An 18,079-nucleotide genomic window follows, 5' to 3' on the forward strand; every position below is an offset into this window, starting at 1 on the left:
CTTTCTTTCTTGAGAGAGAGAGGGTCGGCCAAGCTTGCAGAAATTTAGGTGCTTTTTGGGTCAAAATTGAGTATTAGTAAAGGTAAGAAATAATGGTCAAAGTCAAGGTTGAATAGGAAGGTGACACTTGTCAACCTTTTTAATGCAACTCTATCCTTTTGTCTCTCCAATGATAGTCCATCTAGGTATCCTCTAATTATCTCTTAACACCTGATAAATTAAACCCAGTATACAAAACTTAACCTAGTTGGCCGAAATTTTCCGAATTTTCCGCACTAGCGGGTCCCATATCCGATATACGCTCATAATTTCTCAAAAACTAACCGATACTAGAAAAATCATTTAAAAATTATATCTGCTCCTTAAAATTATCTAGAAATTTTTCCTAAGCACGAAAATGCAGAAAACAAGCCATGAAAAATAATAAAACCTAGAAAATGTAAAAATACGGGTTCTCACAGGGAGCTTATGCTCATATGCTCAATCTTTTTCCTTTTTCCATCCATTGTTTTGTCATCATCAAAAAGGGGGAAAATGTTGACCTTGGTCCCTAACTTTTGATGTTTACAAAATAATGGATAATACTAATATTTCTTCAAGAAATATTTTCAGTTGTGAGACAAATCAGATTCAAAGATCAAGTGCAATTGAAAGGGACAAAGGCTGCTGAAAGCTGTTGGACGCTTGGATCAGACGCTTGATAATCATTGGGTAACTTCGGACGCTGAATTTGTCTCCACCGGACATCCGACAGAAACAAGATGATTTTTCAAATCTTTTTGTTTGCTGTCAGATGCACAAAGAACTTGCACCGGACGTCCGATAAAATTGAAGAAAATTTCTCAAACTCACTGCCTGCTGTCGGACGCAAAAAACAGGAGTACCGGACGTCCGATACTTCAATGGCTAGTTGACTATTCGGCTACTTTCTATCCGTTGGAAGCATTAACGAAGCACTTTCTTGGTCTCCTATAAATAGAGCATGGTCAGAATTTAAAATAACTTTTGTACACTGAAAATACAAAAGATCTAGAGTGATTTTAGTGAGAAAATACTATCCAAGGAAGATTTGTAGTCTTGGTGGTGTGAGGTTCATTGTAAGCTTTTCATTTATGAGTGAATATTCCATGAGTGTAGCTCTGCGAGGGTTGTCCTAAGGGATAGTAAAACGTCCTAACTTGATCGAGTGGAGTTCGGGGCGAGGAGGTGAACCTTCCTTTGTACACAAGAGTGATTGTAATTCATCAACTTGAAGAAACTTGTTTGAATTAATCTACAAGCTCAAGAGGAGTTAGGTAGTTAATTGGTTTGCAATTCTTTCCTTTTTATTTACTTATTGTTACGTTTGTGATCTTTACATTATTTATCTCTTCCATTTGGTTGTCTTCGATCCTTACAACCTTTTTACACTTGTTTTCAAAGATAAAAATCAGATTTCTCTTGTGTTTTAAAACCTCACTTTTGAGTCTCGATTTACGAGTAATTAAGGCTCATTTTCGTGATATCTTCTTAGATTGTACACTAGTACCATCTCCTTGCTAGTTAGGGGTTTTAAGTGACTACGTGTAATAGTTCATTGTTAATTACTTAGGCACTCGAGGAGGGTCTTCATGTTACCTTTTTGTTCCCAAAAATCATGTTTTGTACCCTTGCATTAGTAATTATTTGGCGAGGCATACGACTAGTAGTCGAGCCTCACATGTGCATTTTGTTTACTCAATTCTGGATGTAAAATCTTCAATTGGTTTACTTTGATTATTCTAGGGTTTCTTGGCGATTAAAGCCAATCCGAAGGTATCTGTACTTGAACCGGTGAGTGTACCACTCCCCTCCATTGCTGTTTAACTTGATTTCTGCTTTGCAATCTGTTTAATTTGTTTGAGACGAGGGTGTACTTTATCACACTCGTTCTCTTGTCTGTTCATATACCCATTTTGGTGTCAATCTGAATCTGTATCTGTATCTGTATCTGTATCTGTATCTGTATCTGTTCGGACGTCGTTTGGAAACTTGTAACCAACGACCTTTCTGTGACCTATGAGCTCAAATCCTATGGCTAGTTACTCGAGTCGGGCCGGCAAGGGCCTGGACGATTAGATAACGAACCACGGTAGTCTATTTTGGGATTGTTGGGTATTGAGACCCTTGATTCCGGGTATACTTGAGTATTACCATTTCTGTTTCTGTTGAGGTGAGCGGGCCCGGTAAAGGGGTGTTTGGTGGACGGAATTGGGTGTAAAGTGGGGTACGGAAGTGTTGGTTCTATATACGTTGACGGAGAGTCAACCGGCTTGGATCAAGTACTGCGCTGGAAAGCTGGCTCCTGAGAGCCACCAGTATCCTTCCTATTTGAATTCTTGTGTTTACCTGTCTTACTTTATAGCGAGCATGTGTATCTGATTTGTATAACGTGAAATGCCTGATTTTTCTGCTACATGTTTGGTACCTCATTGGGCGTAAGCTCACCCCCTCCTCGTTATCTTTGTTTTCCTTACAGGAACCTCTTTTGGAAATCATGATTTTGAGAAGCGAGTTGAGCTAGTTAGATAATCTTTTGTTCTTTTGTATAGCTCCTCAAGAGAGAGCAAACTCCAAATGTATTTCATTTCACTGGTTCCACTTGTATTGTAAACCTAGCGACATGTATATATGAAAGTGTTTTCCCCATGTGATTTTGGTAAGTTACTTGTAAGCTTGGCGGTCTTCAATCGTTCAATTTTTTTTGGGTCCTATCGCGCGTAATTTAGGATTTGTGTGATTCCACTCCGTAGTCCTGGCGAGAGTTGGGCAGGCGGTCCGCCGAACCCTTTGGTTCGCCTTAGGGGAAGGCGGGGCTGTCACACTCCCCCTTACTCATTGCATCCAAATTTATAATCTCAGAATAACTCCCCCTTACATATAGCATCCATTTCTCCCCCTTTTTGACATCAAACAAATTCAGTAATATTTAAAAATATCAAGAAAAAATCAGTTCAAAGCATAAAAAACATCAAAGAGAATTACAAAAAAAAAAGTCATTATGAACAAGAATCTCATTAATCTTACCAATATCTCCTACTTATTAGAGTTAGTATGATGTCTAACTATCCACATGCATTTCATGTCTCTTCTCATGTTCTTTCTCACGTAACAATCACTTTTCATGTGACCTTTTTGACAACAAAAATTACACAAAATCAAAGAGTTATTTACATGAATAGGTTTAATAAATCTTACTTGTTTTCTTTTATAAATAGCAAATTCATTTGCACCAGAATTTAACTTCTTCTCATGAGTGCCAAGATGAGCCTTTGATTTATTACCTTGAAAATAGTCTTGTTTTTTATGTTGGAGCAACTCATTTAAATTATCCATTCTTCTTTTCAAATCACTTTGTTCCTTTTTGAACATTTCACAAAATCTTGTTTTTCTATCAAGTTCAAAGTGTAGAACAGTCTCACTCTTTTTCAAGAAATCACTTTCAGTTTTTAGTTTTTTGTTTTCTTGAAAAGATGTGCATTGTCCTGAAGACGAAAACTAATTTTATATTTTAATTCTTTGTTTTTAGCATAAGATTCTTTCAAACTATCATGCAATTTTATAATGAAAGATTCAAGATCATCATCACTTTCAAATTGAAAGTTAGAAGATATTACCTCATCATCTCCAATGGCCATAAAGCCAATTGAGCAGATTCTTCTTCCTCTTCAATTTCACCATCGGAGTTGCACTCATTCGATGTGAATTGAAAGTTGTTGAATCTTGATTTTCTTCCTTCTTTCTTCTTCATCATTGGACACTCACCTACGTAGTGTCCAGGTTGGTCGCATTCAAAACATTTATCAGTTTATTTTTTTTTGTACTCTTGCTTCCCTTTGTTTCTTGTGTTGCTGAACTGATTTGGGAATGAGTTGCTGTTTCCTCATTTTCTGAACCGTTGTTTGTTGAGAATTCTCTTGAAACTTTTTGCAATGAGAGCTAGATCACTATCATCAGTTTCCGTATCTTCTTCATCTAAGGAGGCAGAATCATCTTCATCTTGAGATGCCTTTAGAGCAATGCTCCTTCTTACTGTCGCATCCTCTTCCTCTTGCACTTTGGACTTAAGTTTCAGCTCATAAGAGATTAGAGAATTAATAAGAGATTCAATAGGCAAGGAATTTAGACCTCTAGTTTCTTCAATGGCAATCACTTTACTCTCCCAATCCTTGGATAAGGCATTCAGAATTTTTCTATTTTTCTCACCGAAAGAGTATTTCTTTTCCAACACCTCTAAGTCCTTAATGAGGTCATTGAATCTACAATACATCTTATCATTGTTTTCATGAGATTCCATGTTGAACGATTCATACTTGGTAACCAGAATAGACTTCTTTTGTTCTCTCACATTCTCACTTCCTTCATGGATTTCTCTAAGTTTGTCCCAAATTTCTTTAGTGGACTTACAACCCTTGATTCTAATAGATTCATTTGAGTCTAAAGCACAATATAACACATTCATGGTTTTTGCATTTAATGTCAGATGAGCTCTATCCACAGCAGTCAGTTTGTGAGAACCCGTATTTTTTCATTTTCTAGGTTTTATTATTTTTCGTGGCTTGTTTTCTGCATTTTCGTGTTTAGGAAAAATTTCTAGATAATTTTAAGGAGCAGATATAATTTTCAAATGATTTTTCTAATATCGAATAGGTTTTGAGAAATTAAGAGCGTATACCGGACGTGGGACCAACTAGGGCGAAAAGTTCGGAAAAATTCGGCCAACTAGATTAAGTTTTGGATACTGGAATTAATTTACCGGGTGTTAAGAGATAAGTAGAGGATGCTAAGTGGATTGGTATAAGAGAGACAAAAGTTAGGCAAGTCATTAAATGAAGTTGACAAGTGTCACCACATGATTTAACCTTGACTTTTGACTACTATTCCTTACTTTACCATTTTAGTCAAAAATTGCTCAAAATTCATCAAATTTCCCAAGCTCATAGCCGGCCCTCTCTCTCAAGGAAGGAAGAAAGAAAACTCTTCAAGTTTTTGGATTAACTCTTGCTCAAATCCATCCAACCAACCATTGAAACTTGAAATTTCTCCATAAAACCTCTTCAAGTAGTGTTAGTGAGTTGATTTGTGGAGTTATTTGGAAAGTTAAGAGGGCCTATTGCTCCCTCTCTCTTGTTTCTAAGGTAAGTTGTGAAGAACCACTTTCCTTCCTCTAATGATACTTAATTTGTGATTAGTGGTAGTATAAGGTGCAATATTATGGATTACATCTTGATTTGTGGTTGAAGTAGGGAAGTTTTCTATTTATTGGTGATTTTTCTGTTTTAATATGAACATGATTGTGTGGCTATCTATGATGATTGGAAATGGTATGTAATGACTCTAGGAGGTGGAAAAAGTGATTAATTACAATCAATTTCTGTTTGGAAGAAAAGTTGACAAGTTAGGGTTTTTGTGAAGAACATTCTGCCCGGTTTTGTAGTTCCTAGTTAGAGGCCGAATTCGCCTTAGATTAAAACATGAAAGTTGTAGGGAATGACATTTTAGAGGTGCCTACAATTACCCTTGCTATCCTGGTTTTACCCGAATGTAAGAATTGCGCCTGTAATTGGTTGTTTTGGTTGGAATTGCTTTGGAATTGGTTGTTGAGGTCTTCTGATGAAATGTAGCCCTGTTTCTAATCTTTCAAGTGGCTTTCTGGATTTGGACCTGTGTAGGCTGAGTTATGATGTTTACACCAGAATGCGTTTTGTGAATCTGTTTTTACGATTTTGATGTAGTATATTGCATTTTTGACCTGGTTGCACTCAAAACTGGGTTGAGTGACCTTTTGTAATGTTGTAGCCCTGTCTTTTAGCTTCGAAACGGTGTATCGTACACCTTCATGCGGTAATCGTGGTGCCTTTGGTGCCATTGCCGCAAAAAGAGGTCAAAAACTATTTTTTTTCAGGGCTAAGGCTAATTGCATTTCCGAATTTTCTGGTTTCCTCTAATGTATGTGTATGCTTATGGAACCCTATTGCGGTCATATTTGGCATTGGATTATGACTCGTTATCAAGTCTCATTGTACTTGTTTGCATGTTTTAGGACGTGACGGTGGTTCACGACGTTCTTGTGACGAAAGTGCATGAAACTGCATTTGCAAGCTTGGCGAGTGTACTACTCACTTGTGTGTTAATATATGGCTTTGATACTTGAACTTGGTGCTTTGAATGTTAATTGCTTGAAGTGGAAGTGTACTTTATCACTTTCACTTATTTTTTAGCATGTTATTAGAATGTTATATGAAATGCTACATGAAATGAAAGTACATGGCTTGGTGTCGTTTGGACGAGCATCCAACGACTATAATTGTTATCCTTGAGCTCAACCCCATGGGTCATTGATTGAATCCAGCCGGCAAGGGCTTGGTCGTGCCAATTAATGTGCCTTGGGGAAGTGTTATATTGAATCTTGTAGTATGAGAAACTCTCGATTCTGGTTTACTCGAGTAATACCAAAGTGCAAGTGTTTGGAGTTCGGGCCCGGTAGGGGAATGTTAGGTGGAAGGAATGGAAGTAAAGTGGGGTCTACGGTTGGTTATTTTGAACATTGACGGAGAGTCAATGACGTCCGATCAAGAAATGCAAACGAGGGAAAAGGGCTCTTGAGAGCCACCCGTATCCTTTTATCACCACCATTAATGTGTGCCTTTGTTTACTTTTGGCGAATTGAAATGAAAAGCTATATGATTACATGAACTTGGTTGCTTAAGTGATAGTATCTCACTAGGCAATTAGCTTACACCGTTCCTTTTGTTTTCCTTACAGGCATATGACTACTTTTGGAATGATTCTTGCTAGTTGGTTGCTGAATGAACTAGATGAATATCTCTTTTGTATTGTATATGAAGTGGGACCCTAAATGTATCTTTACGGCCGTTTTCACTTTAATTTGGCAAACCAAACATGTAGTAACTTTTGGATTACTTTTGTATGCCATTGTGGCTTGTAATTGCAAAATGTCAAGTGTATATGTGTTTTTAATGTTTGATGGGGTTCTGACGGGTGGGTTACTATTCATGGCCGACTCCGGATTTCATTTTTTGTATTTTGGGTTATTTTGCCATTTTGACTTGTTTACGCGCGTTATAAGTTCCGAAACGCAATAGATCGCTCTAAACTGCACCGTTAGTCCTGGCGAGAGCTGGGCAGGCAGTCCACTAACCCCTTTGGTTCGCCTTAGGGGAAGGTGGGGCTGTCACAGGTGGTATCAGAGCCTAGGTTTGAATTAGCCTGGGTGTAATAGAAATGCTCGATGTGAGGGTTCTTTATTTATGGCCTTTAAGCTTATTTATGGTTTATTGCTCTTTTGGTGTAGGATGGCCGGACAGGTGAGCCTAGTGATAGTCCTCCAGGCGAGAGACCTCATGGAGCACTCCCAGTGATACCATACTAGATACGGCCAGGAGGGGCCGTCGTGCGTTGGAGCCCGTCTAACCGCTTTAGACGGTGCGAGTGTCGACATAAGTATGCCTACCCTAACGCTCTAGTGTTTGCGGTGGATGAGGAGCGTAAGGAGTTGGCCAGAGAGAATGCGAGACTTGAGGCCGAGGTGACCCAGCTTAGAGCGGCCAATAAGAGATAGACTGAGCGCATTGAGGGTCTGAAGTACGACGTGCTTGAGGCAGAGGATAGGGTTGATGACCTCTGCACTCAGCTTAGCGAAGCCCAAGAGCACGAGTCCAAGCGCGCTCGCAAGGTTAAGGCTCGAGCCGCCTCGATCCTGAACCTTTGCGCGGAGGTGGCCGAGGGTGTGAGTGACGAGGACTCATGTGCAGGGCCTGAGGCTGGGGTTGGATCCACTCCGTCGGGTGGGTCTCATAGCTCGTCGTCGGTCTAGGTCCTGATTTCTAGGGTTTGTTTTGGATAGTTTTGGTTGTACATAGGGCGGATAGGGGGAAGGGCCTTAGCTAATCATTTTGTATGTCTAGATTAGCTACATGTATATTTCTTTTGTTGAGGCCATTCCCTTAGGGATTGTCCATGTGTGTATTTGGCTTGACTGTACTTGACTTGACTGATTGTATATATGTGTGTTGCTTGCCTTGCTTGGAATGTATATATCTGTTTGGAAAAGTTTTGGATTTTACTTACATGCATTGTTTATATTGGTTTAGTACCATTGTCTAGACCAAGTGAAGTTATAGAAGGAACACGTAGTGGACGGGGACGTGGGCGCGGAAATAGACAAACCACACCGGATAGGGGTACTGGGGAAACCTCTACTGGACCTAACCCTGACCCCAATGTGCAAATCGCTGCCGCTATGCAGCAAATGACTAACTTGCTAGCACAAGTAGTGCAGCAACAAGGCCAGAACCCAAACCCTAACCCCGGAAACCCTGGCAACCATGTCAAGAGCGAAGAATGAGCTCTTGAACGATTTCAAAAGTTTGCTCCGCCCAAGTTCATTGGGCGACCAGATCTGGATGTTGCCGAGAGATGGCTCGAGAAGATGGTCTATATTTTTCCGGCCTTGCACTACACTGATGAATGGCAGGTGACTTTTGCCATTTTTCAGTTCGAAGGGGCGGCCCGTTCCTGGTGGAATGTGATACGACAAAAGTGGGAACAGGAACAAACGCCCAGGACTTGGGTGAATTTCATCAGGGAATTCAATGCAAAATTCTTCCCTCCTCTGGTACAGGAGAGGAAGGAAGACGAGTTTATTCGACTCCGCCAAGGGGCTCAATCGATGGCGGAATACGAGAGTCAATTCACCTGCCTGTCCAAATTTGCGCCTGAGTTGATCATGACCGAGCAGCGGCGGATTAGGCGTTTCATCCAGGGCCTGAACGTCGAAATCCAGAAGGACCTCGCAGTGACTCAAATCAATGCTTTTAGCGAGGTCGTAGAAAAGGCTCAAAGGGTAGAGAGTGCTCGATTGCAAGTCTGGAACTTCCAAATGAAAAAGCGGGGCTTTCCTGGCAGCAGTTCCGGACAAGGGGACAAAGGTACTCTCTCCAAGTTTGGATGCGGAGCTGGAGGTGGACGATAGTCAAGTTCCGGCAGAGGGGCTCAGTCTAGGGACAGCTCAGCCGAGAGAGGCCAAGGTGGAAACTTCCAAAAAGGTTCAGGTTCGGCGTCCCGTGGACCTTGCGGGTACTGCGGAAAGCCGAATCACTCGGAAGACAATTGCTGGAAGAAGGGAGGTAAATGTCTGCGTTGCGGAAGCGCAGACCACCAGCTTGCTACCTACCCACTCTTAACGCCAGAGGGAAGGGGAGCTCAAACCACGTCCAAGACCAATACGGGACCGAATAAGGGGAATGAGGCGAAACCTAAGGTGCCAGCTCGAGTCTATTCACTAGAACCTCGACAGGTCCCGGATTCCTCAGAGGTCGTAGAAGGTACGATCCCTATTTTCCACCGTTTTGCAAAGTTTTAATTGATCCTGGTTCCACTCATTCCTTTGTTAACCCAGATTTCATGTGTGGCATCGATATAAAACCTGCTAGTTTACCATACGACCTAGAAGTTAGTACACCTACGGGGAATCAACGTTTGGTTACTAGTATGGTTTATAGGGATTGCGAAGTGTGGGTAGGAGAGAAAAGATTGTTAGGGGACTTAATAAGTTTGGTTATTAAAGGGTATGATGTGATATTGGGTATGGACTGGTTAGCCAAGTATAATGCCCAATTGGACTGTAAAACGAAAGTTGTAGAATTCCGCATTCCTGGTGAGGCGACCTTAAGGTTGGATATAAGGGGTAGGTTAGCCTCATCTGCTTTGATTTCGGGCATTCGGGCTAGGAAATTGCTAGGTCGAGGGGCGCAAGGATTTTTGGCCTTTTTGATTAACACCCCCACAGATAAGTTGAAAGTGGAGGACGTGGCCATAGTGAAGGAATTTCCGGACGTGTTTCCTAATGAGCTAGTAGCTCTGCCTCTGGAAAGAGAAATTGAGTTCAAAATAGACCTGCTACCGGGATCCTCACCTATCTCAAAGACACCATACCAAATGGCTCCTGCTGAGCTCAAGGAGCTAAAGTTGCAATTACAGGATCTTTTGGAGCGGGGATTCATTTAAGAGAGTGGGTCTTCTTGGGGAGCTCCTGTGCTGTTTGTGAAGAAAAAGGATGGTGGTTTGAGGATGTGTATTGATTATCGGGGCCTGAATAATATTACGATTAAAAATAAGTATCCACTGCCGCACATCGATGAGCTATTTGACCAGTTGTAGGGAGCGGTGGTCTTCTCGAAACTGGACCTCCGCCAAGGGTACTACCAGTTATTAATCAGGAAGGAGGATATTCCGAAAACTGCTTTCAACTCGAGATATGGGCATTACGAGTTCGCAGTGATGCCCTTTTGACTGACCAATGCTCCTGCCACCTTCATGGACCTAATGCATAGGGTTTTCATGCCCTACCTGGATCGATTTGTAGTGGTCTTCATCGATGACATCCTGGTCTATTCCAAGACCCGTGAAGAGCATAAGCAACACTTGAAGATTGTCTTACAAACCCTAAGAGACCATCAACTATATGCCAAGTTCAGCAAGTGCGAATTTTGGCTGGAGAAAATTGCTTTTTTGGGACACATAATTTCTCAAGAGGGTATTTCAGTTGACCCGGCAAAAGTAGAAGCTGTGACTAATTGGAAGAGGCCAGAAAATCCCACCGAGGTCCGGAGCTTTCTAGGGCTAGCTGGATATTACAGGCGTTTCATCAAGGACTTTTCTAAGCTGGCCGGTCCCTTAACCGACTTGACAAAGAAACATGGTCGGTTCAGTTGGAATGCCCGAAGTTAAACAAGTTTTCAAGAGTTAAAGAAGAGATTGACCATAGCTCCAGTTCTGGTCTTACCTAACGAAGGTGACGGGTTTGCTGTGTATACGGACGCGTCACGAGAAGGTCTAGGATGTGTGCTAATGCAGAACCGCAATGTACTCTCTTTTGCCTCTCGGAAGTTGAAACCTCACGAGCAGAATTATCCAACCCATGATCTGGAGCTAGTTTCCGTTGTTTTCGCTCTTAAAAAGTGGAGACATTACCTATATGGGGTAACCTTCGAGGTTTACTCCGATCACAAAAGCCTGAAGTATCTCTTCTCATAGAAGGAATTGAACATGAGGCAACGGAGATGGATGGAATTTCTAGAGGATTACGATTGTACCATCAACTACCATCCAGGAAAGGCGAACGTAGTGGCCGACGCTCTAAGTCACAAAGCTCAGGTCGCAAGCTTAATGATTAGAGAGTGGAATTTACTCGAGTCAGTTTGCGAGTGGAGACCCTACCTTGGGAGTCATAAGGTGATTTTTGGCAATATTAAAGTGACTTCCACCCTGTTGGAAAGGATTAAAGAAGCGCAAAAAGAGGATGTGATGGTACGGAAGTGGGGAGAGAAAGTGGAAAAAGGAGGAACAACTGATTTCAATTTCAGTCCTAAGGGTATTTTAAAATACCGGAAGCGAATAATGGTGCCGAAAGAGGAGTTGTTGAAAACAGAAATTCTAGAGGAAGCTCATCGGTCCAAATATACAATTCATTTGGGGAGTAGCAAGATGTATCAGGACCTGAAAGGAACCTATTGGTGGGACAATATGAAGAAGGAAATCGCTTTGTACGTGCAGAAATGCCTCGTGTGCCAACAAGTTAAAGCAGAACATCAAAAACCATCGTGCTTGTTACAGCCCCTTGAGATACCCGAGTGGAAGTGGGAAAACATCACCATGGACTTCGTTTCGGGTTTACCACGAATGCAAAGAGGGCACGATGCCGTTTGGGTGATCGTCGATCGATTAACCAAATCGGCCCATTTCTTGCCGGTGAACATGAAGTATTCCATGGACAAGTTGGCCCAACTGTACATGGACGAGATCGTAAGGCTGCACGGTGTTCCTGTGAGTATCGTCTCTGATCGAGATCCACGTTTCGTATCTTGGTTTTGGCAAAAGTTTCAGGAGACTCTAGGGACGAAACTCAACTTGAGCACAACCTATCACCCTCAGACGGATGGACAATCGGAACGAACCATTCAAACTCTCGAGGACATGCTACGAACTTGCATTCTGGATTTTGGAGGCAACTGGGGTCAACACATGACCTTAGTAGAGTTTACATACAACAATAACTACCATTCGTCAATTCAAATGGCTCCATATGAAGCACTATATGGACAAAAATGCCGATCACCGATTTACTGGGATGAAGTTGGCGAGAGGAAGGCATTAGATCCAACCACTATTCCATGGATGGAAGAGGCTCGAGAAAAGGTCAAGTTGATACGGCAACGACTCCAAACTGCTCAAAGCCGACAAAAGAGCTACGCAGACAACCGAAGAAAAGACTTGGAATTTGAAGTTGGAGACCGTGTTTTCCTCAAGGTTACACCATTACGGAGTGTCACGGCGGGTAGAGGAAAAAAATTGCAACCGAGGTTCGTCGGACCTTACAAGATCCTGCAGAGGATAGGCGCGGTAGCATATAGACTAGAGCTGCCGTCAAGTCTCTCGAGAATTCATGACGTCTTCCACGTCTCGATGCTCAAGAAGTACTATCCCGACCCCTCCCACATCTTACAACCAGAGGAGATCGACGTGGACGAATCACTTGCTTATGAAGAAAAATCTGTCCAAGTGCGTGACCGGAAAGTCAAAGAGTTAAGAAACAAGCAAATCCCGTTAGTAAAGATACTGTGGAGAAACCATGGGGTAGAGGAAGCTACCTGGGAAGTGGAAGAAGAAATACGAAAGAAGTACCCTGAATTTTTCGTGAGTTAAGGTAAGAAATTTCAAGGGCGAAATTCTTTTAAGGGGGAGAGAGTGTGAGAACCCGTATTTTTCATTTTCTAGGTTTTATTATTTTTCGTGGCTTGTTTTCTGCATTTTCGTGCTTAGGAAAAATTTCTAGATAATTTTAAGGAGCAGATATAATTTTCAGATGATTTTTCTAATATCGAATAGGTTTTGAGAAATTAAGAACGTATACCGGACGTGGGACCCACCAGGGCGAAAAGTTCGGAAATATTCGGCCAACTAGATTAAGTTTTGGATACTGGAATTAATTTACTAGGTGTTAAGAGATAAGTAGAGGATGCTAAGTGGATTGGTATAAGAGAGACAAAAGTTAGGCAAGTCATTAAATGAAGGTGACAAGTGTCACCACATGATTTAACCTTGACTTTTGACTACTATTCCTTACTTTACCATTTTAGTCAAAAATTGCTCAAAATTCATCAAATTTCCCAAGCTCATAGCCGGCCCTCTCTCTCAAGGAAGGAAGAAAGAAAACTCTTCAAGTTTTTGGATAAACTCTTGCTCAAATCCATCCAACCAACCATTGAAACTTGAAATTTCTCCATAAAACCTCTTCAAGTAGTGTTAGTGAGTTGATTTGTGGAGTTATTTGGAAAGTTAAGAGGGCCTATTGCTCCCTCTCTCTTGTTTCTAAGGTAAGTTGTGAAGAACCACTTTCCTTCCTCTAATGATACTTAATTTGTGATTAGTGGTAGTATAAGGTGCAATATTATGGATTACATCTTGATTTGTGGTTGAAGTAGGGAAGTTTTCTATTTATTGGTGATTTTACTGTTTTAATATGAACATGATTGTGTGGCTATCTATGATGATTGGAAATGGTATGTAATGACTCTAGGAGGTGGAAAAAGTGATTAATTACAATCAATTTCTGTTTGGAAGAAAAGTTGACAAGTTAGGGTTTTTGTGAAGAACATTCTGCCCGGTTTTGTAGTTCCTAGTTAGAGGCTGAATTGGCCTTAGATTAAAAAATTAAAGTTGTAGGGAATGACATTTTAGAGGTGCCTACAAAATTTCAGGTCAATCGGAGTAGCGTAGAATGCGAAAAGTCAAAATTACCCTTGCTATCCTGGTTTTACCCGAATGTAAGAATTGTGCCTGTAATTGGTTGTTTTGGCTGGAATTGCTTTGGAATTGGTTGTTGAGGTCTTCTGATGAAATGTAACCCTGTTTCTAATCTTTCAAGTGGCTTTGGAAGTTCTGGATTTGGACCTGTGTAGGCTGAGTTATGATGTTTACACCAGAATACGTTTTGTGAATCTGTTTTTACGGTTTTGATGTAGTATCTTGCATTTTTGACCTGGTTGCACTCAAAACTGGGTTGAGTGACCTTCTGTAATGTTGTAGCCCTGTCTTTTAGCTTCAAAACGGTGTATCTTAAACCTTCATCCGGTAATCGTGGTGCCTTTGGTGCTATTACCGCAAAAAGAGGTCAAAAACTATTTTTTTTCAGGGCCAAAGCTAATTGCATTTCCGAATTTTCTGGTTTCCTCTAATGTATGTGTATGCTTATGGAACCCTATTGGGGTCATATTTGGCATTGGATTATGACTCGTTATCGAGTCTCATTGTACTTGTTTGCATGTTTTAGGGCGTGACGGTGGTTCACGACGTTCTTGTGACAGAAGTGCATGAAACTGCATTTGCAAGCTTGGCGAGTGTACTACTCACTTGTGTGTTAATTGTGAGAACCCGTAACTTTTCCATTTGTTAGGTATTATAATCTTTCTAGGTTTTCTTATTTTCAATGGCTTGTTTTCTACACTTTCTGTATCCGGAAAATTTTCTAGATTATTTTTACGAGTAAATATAGTTTTTAGATGATTTTTCTAGTATCGAATAGATTTTGAGAAATTAAGAACGTATATCGGACGTGGGACCCGCTAGTGCGAAAAGTTCGGAAAAATTCGGCCACTAACGTTAAGTTTCGGATACTGTGTAAAATTTATCGGGTGTTAAGAGATAAGTAGAGAGTGAGATTTGATTGATGTGAGAGGAAAAGAAAAGATAAGATTGCATTTATGAGAGTGACAAGTGTCACTATATCATTGGTTTTGACTTAAGAACACTATTCACTTTTTTGACTTTTGACCAAACTTGATTAAATATCTTTAAAATTCACAAAAAATTACCATTTCTTACCTCTATAGTGGCCGGCCATCTTGAGCAAGGAAGGAAGAAGAAACTCTTCAACTTTTAGCTTCCATTTGGTTCAATCTTCCAAAACCAAGTGTTTGATCTTGATTCTACTTCATAAAATCCTACCACTTGGTGCTAGTGAGTGCTTTAGTGAAGTTTTCTTGGAGAGCTAAGGTGGTCTACAACTTCCTCTCTCTTGTTTACTTGGTAAGTGATGCTAAACTTCCTCCTACACCTAATGATGCTTAAGTTATGCTTAGTAGTGGCTAAAGTGATGTTAGTTGTGATTTATTTCTTGATTTGAAGTGATTTAGTGAAGTTTTTATTTTTTTGAGGAATTTTCTGGTTTAATATGAATGTGATGTTGTGGTCATCTATGATGGTTGATAATGAGGGGTAATGACTCATGTGGGTGTGAATTGGTGATAATAGCAACTAATTTTGGGTTTGGAGTGAATTGTGAAAAGTGAGGGTTTGATAACCCCTAATTCTGTCCGGTTTTGGATCATAGGGTTAGAGGCCGAATTGGACTTTGCTCAAAACATGAAAGTTGTAGGTTTTGATTTGTTTGAGGTGCTTGCAAAATTTCAGGTAATTTGGATTAGTGTAGAGTGAGATATGGCGTTTTTACTGTTGCTGTTCTGGGTTGATCAGAATGCGACAACTGCACTAGTAATTGGCCATTTTGACTGGCATTGGTTTGGATTTTGTTGTTGGTGTCTTCTGATGAAATGTAACTGAATGTCTTAGCTACCATATGCCTTTGGAATCAATGCATTTGGACCTGTATAGACCGAGTTGTACTGATTACAGTTTTGTGTGATTTGTAAACCTGCAATTACGGTTCAGGTTGTGGTATTCTGCATTTTCGACCTAGTTGTGCTAGGATTTGGACTGAGTGGCCTTCTACATTGTTGTAGCCCTGTTTCATAGCTTCGAAACGGTGGGTCTTGTACCCCCATCCGATAACCGTAGTGAAAGTGGTGTCATTACCGCATTATGAGGTCAAATACGTTTTTTTGTTAAGGCCTAAGTTAAAGCCATTTCTTAATTTCTGGTTACCTATGATGCTTATTTATGCATATGAAACCCTATTAGGGTTATAATTGGTATGGCTATATGACTCGTTATCGAGTCTCTTTTAGGGCTTGCTTTCATTTCGGTTGTTTCCTAGCTAACTTTTGTACTTGTACCACTTTGAGCCTAGCGAACGGCTTTTGGGAAATGAGATGAATTTTGTGTGAGATGTTGGGACTGATTTGAGGATATAATGAAGCCTTAATGGCTGGAAAAGTAAGAAATTTAAAGGAAGTGCTGCCCGATTTTCTAGGCCGTTTGGTTCCTTTAAGTTGGATTTGCCTTTTGGGTAAAATGAAAGGCTTTTGGGTTGTTTGCGCCTAAGTCTTCATGCTACCTTTTCGTTTCCTAGGGAATCATGTTTTTGCCTTCTTGCATTAGTATTTATTTGGCAAGGCGTACGACGTGTAGTCGAGCCTCACATGGGCATTCTGTTTACTCGATTCTGGAAGTAAAACCTTCAATTGGTTTATTTTGATTATTTTAGGGTTTCTTGGCGATTAAGGCCAATCTGAAGTGAAAACTTTTGAAGTTGAGCCGGTGAGTGTTCCACTACCTGCTACCCATTATATGAAATATCTGAATATCTGATTTATGACTATTGAAGCCAAATACTGTTTTGATAAAATGGAGGCGAGGGTGTACTTTATCACACTCGTTCTTCTATCTGCTCATATGCCAATTTTGAGTGCCTATCTAAATCTGCCGTCTGAATCTACTATCTGAATCTGCTATCCTGTATCTGTATCTGAATCTGTTATCTGTGTCTGCATCTGTTCGGATTTCAATGACCTATGAGCTCAATCCTGTGGCTAAGTTATTCGACTCGGGCCGGCAAGGGCCTGGACGATTAGATAACGAACCACGGTAGTCTGTTCGGGGATTTTGGGTATTGAGACCCTTGATTCCGGGTATACTCGAGTATTACCATTTCTGTTCGGTTACGGTGAGCGGGCCCGATAAAGGGGTGTTTGGTGGACGGAATTCGGTGTAAAGAGGGGTCTACGGACGTGTTGGTTCTATATGCATTGACGGAGAGTCAACCGGTTTGGATCAAGTACTGCGCTGGAAATTTGGCTCCTGAGAGCCACCCGTATCCTTCTGATTTGAATCATTAGTTCCTTTGCTTTACATCTGACATGTGTATCTGATTTGTTAAATGTGAAATGCCATGATTTTATTGCTATCTGTTTGGTACCTCATTGAGCGCAAGCTCACCCCGTTCTGTTCCTTTTGTTTTCCTTACAGGAAAAATAAATACTTTTGGACTGGATTTGATAATCGGTTGCCGACTTGAGCTAGTTGGACATATCTTTTGTATAGCTCATTGATTTAAACCCTAAATATAGTTTGGGTCCGTTTCTCTTTTGGATTTGGCAAACAGTACGTGTATCCACTTTTGAATCATTCTGGTATGCCCCTTTTGGGTTGTATATGCGAACTTGTGAGATGTAAATATTTGCTTGACATTTGGTTGGGTTTGACGTGTCGGTTCCTCTTCCTGGCCGACTCCGACTTTGTTTTTTTTTTATTTATTTTTGTGGGTTCGACTTGTTCACACGCGGTTGTATGACCCGAAAAGTATTAGATCGCGCTAATCTGAACCGTTAGTCCTGGCGAGAGCTGGGCAGGCAGTCCGCCAACCCCTTTGGTTCGCCTTAGGGGAAGGTGGGGCTTTTACATTAATATATGGCTTTGATACTTGAACTTGGTGCTTTGAATGTTAATTGCTTGAAGTGGAAGTGTACTTTATCACTTTCACTTATTGTTTAGCATGTTATTGGAATGTTATATGAAATGCTACATGAAATGAAAGTACATGGCTTGGTGTAGTTTGGACGAGCATCCAACGACTATAATTGTTATCCTTGAGCTCAACCCCATGGGTCATTGATTGAATCGAGCCGGCGAGGGCTTGGTCGTGCCAATTAATGTGCCTTGGGGAAGTGTTATATGGAATCTTGTAGTATGAGAGACTCTCGATTCCGGTTTACTCGAGTAATACCAAAGTGCAAGTGTTTGGAGTTCGGGCCCGGTAGGGGAATGTTAGGTGGAAGGAATGGAAGTAAAGTGGGGTCTACGG

Source organism: Coffea arabica, chromosome 4c (genome assembly GCF_036785885.1).
Source record: "Coffea arabica cultivar ET-39 chromosome 4c, Coffea Arabica ET-39 HiFi, whole genome shotgun sequence".
Taxonomy (NCBI): Eukaryota; Viridiplantae; Streptophyta; class Magnoliopsida; order Gentianales; family Rubiaceae; genus Coffea; species Coffea arabica.